Source organism: Erinaceus europaeus, chromosome 7 (genome assembly GCF_950295315.1).
Source record: "Erinaceus europaeus chromosome 7, mEriEur2.1, whole genome shotgun sequence".
In the NCBI taxonomy this organism is placed as follows: domain Eukaryota; kingdom Metazoa; phylum Chordata; class Mammalia; order Eulipotyphla; family Erinaceidae; genus Erinaceus; species Erinaceus europaeus.
The window spans coordinates 94,008,853-94,019,875 of record NC_080168.1 but is presented as its reverse complement, the minus strand read 5'-3'; positions in this window follow the sequence as shown (position 1 = coordinate 94,019,875).

The following is an 11,023-nucleotide window of genomic DNA, read 5'->3' as shown; positions in this document are numbered from 1 at the left end:
ATTTGCTGTTTCATACACAACATTACCATAATTTATGTCCTTTGCCATTATTTGTATATAACTGTGCCACTGGTTGCTTCTGTTCTCCCTGGTCTAAGCTTTTAAGAGACTCAACATATCAAAGACTCAGTCTATGTATTAAAAAGACTCAATCTGTGCTTTAAAAAGTTAGAGACATTCAATCAATTTTTCCCTCTCATATTAATTAAATAATGATTTATATGACTACAAATTAATAGGAGTGTATATAAACACCACTCCCACCACCAAAAGACTGTGTCCCATCCCATCACACCCCTCTACCAAGGTTTTTGTGGGGTTAGCTGCCCTCTGTTGCTATAAATTAACAAGCTCAGCTTTATTTGTTCAATAGCTTTTTCAGGGATCACCAAGAAAACTCATCTTATTGGAGTCATGAAACTATTTAGTTTCTTTAAAGCTTATTTACTATTGTCAATCTGCTTATCTAAAGCTCTTTCTTGGAAGTAAATTGAGACACTTTGAGAAGAGTATTTACTCTTGGGGCCTCATAAGGCAGGTGGAAAGATAATGTATAGAAAATGATTAATGCTTAGTAAAGTTTCAGTTCAGTCAGCACAGTTCAGTCAGTGTTAGCTATCTTATCACCCATTCACTCCTAGTTATTTGCATGCATCTCCAAGCAGTCTGCAGACTCCAGACTCTGAATTTAGAGATCTGATTCAGCAGCTGGTGAGATAGCATAATGGTTATTCAAAAGACTTTCATGCATGAGGCTCAGTGCTCCCAGGTTCAAGCCTTGGTGCTAGCATGTGCTAGAGCTGAGCAGGGCTCTGTTGAAATTCTTCTTCTCTTCCTTCTCCTCCTTTTCCTCTTCCTCCTCCTCCTCCTTCTTCATCTTTTAAGGAGGTTTTGATGTTCTTAGTTGTCAGTCTTTTCTGGCTTCTCGTTTCATGACTGGCAGGAACCATCTGCTTATCCTCCCTCAGCATTTTGACTACTTCTCCCTTAACTTCCACCAGCAAGCTACAGGAATTTTTTTTTTTTAAACATTTACCCTCCTTAGCAGCTTCAAGGTGACTGTCGGGAGGACTGAGTGAGTGGAGGGTCTCTGTCTGCTGACATTTTTATTTAGCAGCTAGTGAAACTTGAAAAATGAATTGCCCTAATAATTGAGCAGATGCTTAAAACAGTCTTTTTTTTTTTCACATCTCCTAAATAAATGAACACACTCGACAACCTTTCACAAGTATTTTGCATGGGATTGTGTTTACACAGGGAAATCTTGATTAGGTTATAAAGTTAATGAAACTGGGAGTCTAGAGGAAAGCTTGACCTCTCTTTAATTACAGGACTTTGGTACCATGAACATAAAAGGTAATTTAGGAAGAGGAATGCCTGAGGAGGTTTTAAGAATGTCCCATGTATCATAGAACAAGAAACACTAAAATGGGGCAGGTATCTCTCTTTCTCTTTCCCTCTCTATCTCCCCTCTCTCAACTTCTCTCTGTCTCTATCCAATAATAAATAAAAATATTTTTAAAGGAACACTAAGACCAGTTACAGTTACATTATTTCCTAAAGTCTGCCTTCTTTCCCTGTTTCTTTTTAAAAATCATTTTATTTATTTATGGATACAGTATATCCACCAGAGCACTGCACTGCTCTGCTCTGGCTTATGGTGGTTGGTATAGGGGATTGAACCTGGGACCTTGAAACCTCAGGTATGAAAGTCCTTTTGCATAAGCATTATGCTATCTCCCTAGCTCTCTTTCTTGATTTGAATCGAGGAAATGTTACTTTACAAGGCTGCTGCAAGATACAGGGGTACAGTCTCACATCTTCCCCAAATTCAAATTCTCCTTTCTGAGACAGCACATCCTAAATATTATTAAAAATTTTCAAATCTGGGAGTCGGGCTGTACGCAGCAGGTTAAGCACAGGTGGCGCAAAGCACAGGGACCAATTTAAGGATCCCGGTTCAAGCCCTGGCTTCCCACCTGCAGGGGAGTAAGGTCTGCGGTGAAGCAGGTCTGCAGGTGTTTATCTTTCTCTCCCCCTCTGTCTTCCCCCTCCTCTCTTCATTTATCTCTGTCCTATCCAACAACGACAACAATAATAACTACAACAATAAAACAACAAGGGCAACAAAAGGGAATAAATAAATAAATAAAATATTAAAAAATCTCTTAAAATTTCAAATTTACTCTGAGATCCAAAGAGGAAACAGATGAAATATGAATGTGTGAAGAAAATCTTAAAATCCAAATAAAAGTTGAAGGGAAAGAAAAAGAAACCCTTCCAGAGTTGCTTACTTTGCCCTTTTTAATTATCGGATAAAATAATGAGGTTGATGACTTATCTCCTTAATGGGGTGAATTCAGTGCTGTGTTGGTATATGTGCTTGGGTGTGTAGCGTGAAAGGATTTACTGAGAAAAACAGCTTATTGGGAAGTGTCTGACACCCAGCCAGGGGTGAGGAGAAATGTCCTCATTCGTGACATTTGCTGATTTTTTTTTTTTTTTGTGGCATAAATCCTTCACAGAGGGTGGTTACAAACTAGCTGTGTGACATCACTGATTTGTTACATTGGAATTTGGATGCAGTTCACAGTAGCATATCCTTGTAGAATATTTGAAGCCTGCAGATACAGTAGACTAAAATAACTTTAAGAGCAAAACAAAGTCTGGGTGGAGCCGCACCCAGTAGACAACACACATTACCACACACAAGGACGCAGGTTCAAACCCTGGGTCCCCACTTGCAGAGGGGCAGCTTCACAAGCACTGTCCTTCTCCTTTCTTGCCTCCCCTTCCCTCTCAGTTTCTGTCTACCCTATCAAATTAAATAATAATAAATATTTTTAAAATTGTCATAAAAAGAATGTGGTAATCTGATTAAAAAAGAGTTAAAATGATTACATGTTTGAGCTATGTATTACCTTTGTTTCCAATAAGATGTATGAAGCTGTAAGTTCATATAGAGGCCATGTTTAACAACTGATTCAGAAAATCTGCCACTTGGAGGGGGGCTGGGCGGTAGTGCAGCGGGTTAAGCGCACATAGTGCGAAGTGCAAGGGCCAGTGTAAGGATCCCAGTTCTAGCCTTCAGCTCCCCACCTGCAGGGGAGTCACTTCGCAAGTGGTGAAGCAGGTGTCTGTCTTTCTCTCACCATCTCTGTCTTCCCCTTCTCTCTCCATTTCTCTCTGTCCTGTCCAACAATAACAACCACAACAAGGACAACAAAGATGGGAAAAATAGCTTCCAGGAGCCGTGGGTTCCTAGTGCTGGCACCAAGCCCCAGCGATAACCCTAAAGAAAAAAAAAGAAAGAAAGAAAAAGAAAAAAAAAATCTGCCACTTGGCTCTCATGGTGCAAGAGCAAACAATACTGCACACGTTCATGTGATCCTCTCTGATCCTCTCTGATCATTGGCCTCTTGTGACACATTCTAGCTCTTATTGTCCATGTGGGCTATTTCAAACATAAAGCCCCTCGCTCTCTATTTCTTTCTATATCTCTCTGTGTCTCTCTCTTTTGCAAAGACCTTATCTCTAAAAGAAAGCATGTGATCCCAGTGAATCTCTTTTTCTGGCGACAATTTGTCTCTCAGTGCTAGACACGGACAACTGTAAGTGGTTTGAATTTGTGTTCTTATTGTCTCCAGGCTCTGGGAACTGGGGTGCAGGATGCTTGAACCACTTATATGTCAGCCAAGTCTTGGGACTTTTTTTGAGAAGATTATGTGCAGGGACAGAAGAAAGCCACTTTTCTCAGAAGGATGTGGACCCGGCTGCTCAATAAATTAATGCTCAATTCTGATGACTCATTTTGTAGGAACATTAAGTTCATAGCCAATTTATCAACAGAAGAAAACTACCAGTGGGTTTTTTTTTTAACTCAGAAAAGTCTTGCTTAAATTTTAGGAGTTATAATTTCCACTTTGGCAAAAGATTCAATGAAATTCATAGAAGTGGTGTTGGACCACCCCATCATCTGGGGCTAGTCAGGGAATCATTGGGTTCCCACAAAGATATGATGGGCCTAGACCTCTAATAGATCCTTCTCTCCACCATCAGTGGTCACTCCCATCAGGAACATCATCATAAGCCTTCTTGTGGGCCTCTCTAGGACCTTGCCCTCACTGTAGAGCAGCAATGGAAAGGGCTCCCCCACTCTCTGAAGGAGGCTGGGTCAGACTAATCTGCCACTTAAGGAAGACTGGTTCTGAAATGAGTGTAGCCTAGAATGTTCCTAACTGTGACCATGTGAGGCCACTGTGAGCTTAGACTGTCAGGGACTCAGAGGCTCCTGTGCTAAATATTAATAGATATGGGCCCTAGGTCAATGGGTTAACAGCTAATGGTGTTTATATGGCTTGCTCATATTTGTGAGCTATTCTCTGCTCTATTCTAGCTTTCTAGTCCTATTCTCAACTCTAACACCATCTTCCCAGACAATATTTTTAGTCTACCTGCATGTTACCTATAGGGCTCAGGTAAAAATTACTAAAGTCATGGGCCAGTTAGAACATAGCTAAAATAGACTTCCTAGCTTCCCACATGAAGACCCTTAATTTCATTTGAGCTATTCCTATGTTTGGGTTCCTGTTTATTGACCAGTCTGCTTTATATCTTACTGCCTTTCAGCCACTGAGTTGCAGACACTACTATGATGCCATCCTGACCTCCCTGTGCAGATGACCTCATCAATGTGTCCTGGAATCTCACCTCCCCAGAGCTCTACCCCACTAAAAAGAGATAGAAACAGGCTGGGGGGATGGATCAACCTGCCAATGTCTATGTAAATTGGAGAGGCAATTACAGAAGCCAGACCTTCCACCTTCTGCACCCCATAAAGAATTTTAGTCTATACTCCCAAGAGGTAAAGAACAGGGAGCTTCATGGTGTGGGAGATGGAGCAATAGATAAGGTGTTGGACACTCAAGCATGAGGTCTCAAGTTCAATTTACAGCAGCACATGTGCCAGAGTGATGCCTGTTTCTTTCTCTATCTCCTATCATTTCTCATGAATAAATAAATAAAACCTTAAAAAAAAAACGAGAAAAAGAATAGGCAGCTTCCATTGGAGGGGATGGGACATGGAACTCTGGTGGTGGGAACTGTGTGGAACTGCATCCTGTTACCTTACAATCTTGTTAATCATTATTAAATCATAAATAAATAAATAAATAAAATAGAAAGGATGTTGGATCCACTTCTGACAGACTGGCTACTCTTTTATTTTTCAAGATGGCAAGGGGAGACTATGTCATTTCAGGGCTGGTTAAAGAAAATGACTTATTCCTAGAGATAATTAAAAAGAGAAATGACATCTAAGTATAAGTATTTGAAAAGCTGTCTTTGGGGCCAGGTGATGGCACACCCAACTGAGTGTACATGTTACTTACCATGCCCCGTGACTGGTCTCTACCTGCAGGGAGGAAGATTTGTGAGTGGTGAAACAGTGCTGTGGGTGTCTGTCTCTCTTCCTCTCTATCTCCCCCTCTTGATTTCTTTCTGTCTCTATCCAAATAAATAAATAAAATATTTTAAAAAGTCTTCATGTGGAAGAAGGATTCAAAGTTGGTTTATAAATTCTCACAGTAGGAAAAAAACCCCACAAATTATAAGTAGAAGTAGGGGCTCTTATTGTCAAGGAGAGAGAGAGTTCCAGTTTTGGCTTTATCACTTACAAGTCATATGACTGTCAACAAGTTACATAAGTTTTCTAAGCCTCAAGTCCCTTATCTGTTAAAAATATATATTAGTTTGCTATTACCAGTATAACAAAATATCATAAATTTAGTGGCTAGAAATAATTTAGATGCATTGATAGTTCTAGAGGTCATACCAAAGTAGGTTTGACTGGCTTAAAATCAGTATGTCAAAGCCAACTAAGTGACTCAGCAGTAGACTATATACTCTGCATGTCTTTGATCCTGGGTTTGATCCCCAACATCATATAAAATGGTAGAATGGCGCTCTGTACTTTCTTTTTTCCTTTCTCACTAAAGGAGTAACGTGTCTAGAGTCTAGATCCCTCCTAAAGTCTTTATGAAAGACTCCATTTTCTTTCCTCTTCTGTTTGGAGACCACCTGTGCTCCTTGGCTCGTGGCCCCTTTCTTCCGTCTTCAAAGCTAGAAATGCTGCGCCAAGTGATTCTCACCCAGCTGCTGCTCTGGTTCTTTGTCCTGCCTTCATCTTCAATATTTAAGAGGCCTTATGTCTACAATGGGTCTACCCAAATAGTCTAGATAATCCCAGAGCCATCTGACTAGTAGCCTTGTGTCTCATTGCAACTTTGTGTCCCTTTTTTCATGACCCATAAATACTCACAGTGTTGGGTTCCAGGAATTAGGCTGTAGACATTTTGAGAACACCATTATTCTGCATAGCATGTAAGGATAATAATAAAATGGGGATTAAAATAGTCCCCGACTCATTATTGTAACACAGTATAGATAACTTGAACAGTTCCTGGACATTTTTCAAGTAAGAATTTAATAAATATTATCATGTTATTACTTTTAATAGTAATCCCTATTAGTTTACTAGGTTACCATGTGAATTATCCAAACTAGGTGGCTTATACAGCAGGAATTTATTGGCTCACTACCTTGCATACTTAATGTAGGTGGAGTTGGTTTCTCTTAGGGCTATAAAAACAAACTATCTTTGTTTCTTAAGTTACACCTATGACTGAAATTATCTGATAATTATCCTTCTCATTTTGGCTTATCTCACTTAGCATAATTCCTTTAAACTCCACCCAAGATGATGCAAGGGAAATGACCTCATCCTTTTTAACAGCTGAGTAGTATTTTATTGTGTATATATACCACAATTTTCTTAAATTCTCATCTGTCACTGGGCATCTGGGTTCCTTCCAAATTTGGACAATTAAAAATTGTGTTGCTATGAACAAAGACAGAAAAGAAAACACAAAATAAAACTTGGACTGGCTTTGGTGATTTGCACCAAAGCAAAAGACTCTGGAAAATAGAGAAGGGAGGGTTTTGGGCTACTGATACATGAAAGAGAAAAGGACCAAGTTGGAGGTGAGAATGCTTTGTGGACACCTACCACAGGGAGATGAAAGATTCTACCCATGTGTACTGTAAACCTCAATTTAAAAAAAAAATAGCTTCATGCCTCTGCTCTAGCTTCTGGTGATTTTCCATCCGTCTTTGATAATCTTTGTCTTATCAAAGCATTGCTGCAATATCAGTCTTCATGTTCACATGGCATTCTAACCACGAGCATATCTGTGTCCAGAATTCTTTTTAAAATGGGACAGCAGCCATATTTAACTAGAGGTGTACCCTCTTCCATTATGATCTTACTATAACTAATCCACTTCCAGGAACCCTATTCTCAAAGAAGGTCACATTCTGAGATGTTGGCTGGGGCAAGAGTTTTAATATATGAATAGGAGGGGGAATCAATTGAACCCATGGACTAACATGAAGGATCCAGTGGCACTATGAATGGACCAGTGGGTGGGAGGAGATGTAGGTGGAGTACATCTGCCTCAGTAGGGGAGAGGTCTATGTGACTTTCACACCGTTCAATCCCTTTCAGTGAAGACGAGCTTGTAGAGCAAACAAACAAAAAGCCAACAACACTGGATGGAGGCCAGAGAGATAGATGGCTCTGAGGTTCTAGGTTCAGTCCTCAACACCACCATAAAGCAGAGCTGAGCAGTTCTGGAGTTTCCAGTGGAGGCGATGGAGCATGGAAGTATACCCCTGCTATCTTACAATCTTGTTAATCATTATTAAATCACTAATATGAATTAAAAAGAGATAATAAAATAAATTAATAATGAAATAATGAAGTGTACTGTGACTGCTATTTAAAAAGATAAAAGCTGATTCATTTTCGAAAACTGCAATCGTATTTTTCTGAAATGTGCTTATTTATTTAATTAGATTAAATCAATAAATAATAATGTTTACATCTTCTTTATTTCTCTTATAGCCACCAGGGTTATTGTTTGTGCTCAGTGCATGCATGACAAATATATCAACCCAGTGGCATTTTTCCCTTTTTTTTTTTTTTTTGATAGGACAGAGAGAAATTGAAAGGGGAGAGGGAGAGTGAGAGAGAGAGACACCAGCAGCACTGCTCATGAAGCTCTCCCCACCCCTGCAGGTGATGACTGGGGACTTGAACCTAGGCCCTTCTTCTTCTTCTAGCGTTTGCCAACCTAGGCCCTTGTGCATGGTAATATGTGAGCTTGATTGGGTTTATCACCACCCAAACTTGGTTCATTATTATCATTACTTATTAACAGAGCACTGCTCAGCTGTGGTTTATGATGGTGCATGGGCTTGAACCTGGGACCTCAGAGCCTCAGTCATTAGTTTGCGTAACCATTATGAGCCTCAGTCATTAGCTTGCGTAACCATTATGTTATCTCCAGGGGCAGCCTGGTTTATTATTACTTTTAAACAGTTTTTTTTTTTTTTTTTAAATATTTACTCCTGGGAGTCGGGCTGTAGCGCAGCGGGTTAAGCGCAGGTGGCGCTAAGCACAAGGATCCGCATAAGGATCCTGGTTCAAGCCCTGGCTCCCTACCTGCAGGGGTGTTACAAGCGGTGAAACAGGTCTGCAGGTGTCTATCTTTCTCTCCCTCTCTCTGTCTTCCCCCTCCCCTCTCCATTTCTCTCTGTCCTATCCAACAACAATGACAACAATAATAACTACAACAATAAAACAACAAGGGCAACAAAAGGGAATAAATAAATAAAAATAAATATAAAAATATATATTAAAATATATATATTTACTCCTTTATTTATTATAGGATAGAGACAGAGAGAAATTGAATGGGGAGGTGGAGATGGAGAGGGAGAGAGACAAAGAGACACCTACCGTCCTTCTTCACCACTTGTGATGTTTTCCCCTACAGGTGGGGACCAGGAGCTTGAGCCTGGGTCCTTACGGTGTGCCACCTCCTGGCCCATCCTGGTTCTTTCTTTCTTTCTTTCTTTCTTTCTTTCTTTCTTTCTTTATTTATTTATTTATTTATTTATTTATTTATTTATTTTGTCTCCAGGATAATTGCTGGGGCTTGGTGCCTGTGCTACGAATCCACTGCTCCTGGACACCATTTTACCCATTTTTGTTGCCCTTGTTGTTGTTGTTATTTTGTTGGTTGTGCCATTGCTGCTGTTGTTGCTGAATAGGACAGAGAGAAATTCAGAGAGGAGGGGAAAGCAGAGAGGGGAAGAGATAGATAGACCTGCTTCACTGCCCATGAAGGGACCCCCCACACACACAGGTGGGGAGCCGAGGCCTTGAACCAGGAACTTTATGCCAGTCCTTGTGTTTTGTACCATGTGCGCTTAACCTGCTGTGCTACCACCCGGCCCCCTTGGTTCATTATTTACATAATATTAGTGGGTAGTATAAATCTACTGCTTTAGAAACAATGAATAGGGATGAAGCAATATGGTGTTTGAAAATTAGCATCAGGTGATTCTGATACTAATGTTAGAGGAGCTGTTGTAGCATGATTGGCACACCTGCTATGAAGCCTGATTGCTTGGATCTGAATCCTGGCTCTGTCACTTAATAGCTATGACCTTTTATGTTTGAGGTTCTCACCTACTGAGGGCTTGGGGAGGATCGAGTCCATCAAAATGAGTTAGTATACAAGGAATGATGCTGGATGCTTTGTTGAAACGAGTCTTGGTATTACAATTACTATATTTTTATTAATTTTTATTACCACAATCTCTGGAATCAGTCTTAAATTGATTTGTTTGATGCCTTGGAGAAATTACTCTTAAGAAGCTCACAGTCTAGTTGAGGAAATGAACAAAATAATTGCATAATATGTATGCCATGAGGGATAAAAACTGTCTCGGCATGCATACAGCTACATGCTGGGGAGATGGGAACTGTTGTAAGTAAGAGGCTGCTATTTAAATTGATGGCTTACCTTGCTCTATTTTAATGGCCTCTTTCTCGGCCAAGGTCCTTCAATATTAGCATATATAACAAATATAACGTGTTCAGGATGGGGGCTTGAGAGGTAGAGGGATAATGGCACCTTGGAGGCCTTGGCCTCTCTGTCCTTTCTTCTTCTTCTTCTTCTTCTTCTTCTCCTTCTTCTTCTTCTTCTTCTTCTTCTTCTTCTTCTTCTTCTTCTTCTTCTTCTTCTTCTTCTTCTTCTTCTTCTTCTTCTTCTTCCTCTTCTTCCACTTCTTCTTCTTCTTCTTCTTCTTCTTCTTCTTCTTCTTCTTCTTCTTCTTCTTCTTCTTCTTCTTCTTCTTCTTCTTCTTCTTCTCCTCCTCCTCCTCCTCCTCCTCCTCCTCCTCCTCCTCCTCCTCCTCCTCCTCCTCCTCCTCCTCTTCCTCCTTCTTCTCTCTCCCCGCAGTTTATGTGATGCTTGCTTTATTTGTCCTGCTCTGAAGTGGAGATGTATTCATCTAGAACTCTAGTCCAGTTTCCTTTCCTTTTTTTCTTAAGGAACTGAACCCTCACATGTGCATAATTTTACCATTCCAGGCAACTTTTTCATTTAAATGGAGACACACTGAGAGGGAGAGAATTCATAACATTAAAGTCTTATCTGTTGACACCATAGCTCTTACACATAGCAAAGTAGGCACTGTGCTTGGTGAGCTATCTCTCTGGCTATATATATATATATATATATATATATATATATATATATATATAGTTTCCCCCAAATTTTATTGCTACCAGGGTTATTGCTGGGTTTAGTGCCTGCGTGAAAAATCCACCACTTCTGGCACCCGTTCCCCCCACTTTTTTTAATCTTTCGTTCTGTTCTTATCTGATAAGACATAGAGAAATTGAAGAGGGGAGGAGGAGATAGAGAGGTGGAGAAACAGACACCTGCAGGCCTACTTCAGCACTCATGAAGCACCCACCTTGCAGGTATGGAGTGGGTGCTCTAACTCAGGTCCCCGTGCATGGCAATGTGTGCACAACTACCCAGTCCCTTGTGGCCCCTCAGTTTTTTCATCTTATCTGTGTTTCATCTGCGGCTGGTGGGGGGGCATG